Source organism: Cystoisospora suis, assembly GCF_002600585.1.
Source record: "Cystoisospora suis strain Wien I chromosome Unknown contig_6583, whole genome shotgun sequence".
Taxonomy (NCBI): domain Eukaryota; phylum Apicomplexa; class Conoidasida; order Eucoccidiorida; family Sarcocystidae; genus Cystoisospora; species Cystoisospora suis.
The window spans coordinates 14323-14739 of NW_027159370.1; the positions used below are offsets into that span (position 1 = coordinate 14323).

Sequence of the window (417 nt, forward strand, 5' to 3'; positions counted from 1 at the left end):
AGGACAGCGCCGGTCGATCAAGCTCCGAACCGCGGACGAGCTCGAGACGGGTGTGATGCAAAAGGAGAGAATCCGTCACACGGGAGAGCGGAAAACAACGAAGTATCTGAATTCAGCACAACTGCTACCGTGCCAGTTGTACAAAAACCGCGAACCGCTGACGGACGACAGTGGGAAGGTGAATGAGCCCCGAAATCTGAACTCGGGGTCCTGGGACCGCTCAACTTGTCGGCACAAGCAGGGAGAAGGGGGAATCGTGAAATCAGAGCGTCGAGACAAAAAGAAGTCGGAAGAGAAGGCGGGCGTGTGTAGAAAAGAGAAAAGGGAGCTCACGGGAGACTGCTGAAGAATTAAATGTTCCTGGGAGAACACGGCCGCCGCGTCACGAAGGCAGCCGTCGCCGCAACACACGGGAGA

General features: G+C 56.4%; 1 protein-coding gene across 1 annotated transcript in view; it reads right to left on the reverse strand.

Moving 5' to 3' along the window:
• CSUI_010034 (eukaryotic initiation factor 4e) overlaps positions 1–417 on the reverse strand; it is a 15586-nt gene that overhangs the window by 14321 nt on the left and 848 nt on the right. The window contains exon 1 of the mRNA XM_068070141.1: positions 1–417. This exon is cut by the window's left edge and continues 5132 nt beyond it; it is cut by the window's right edge and continues 848 nt beyond it. The gene's annotated coding sequence lies outside the window, so the exon portion shown is untranslated.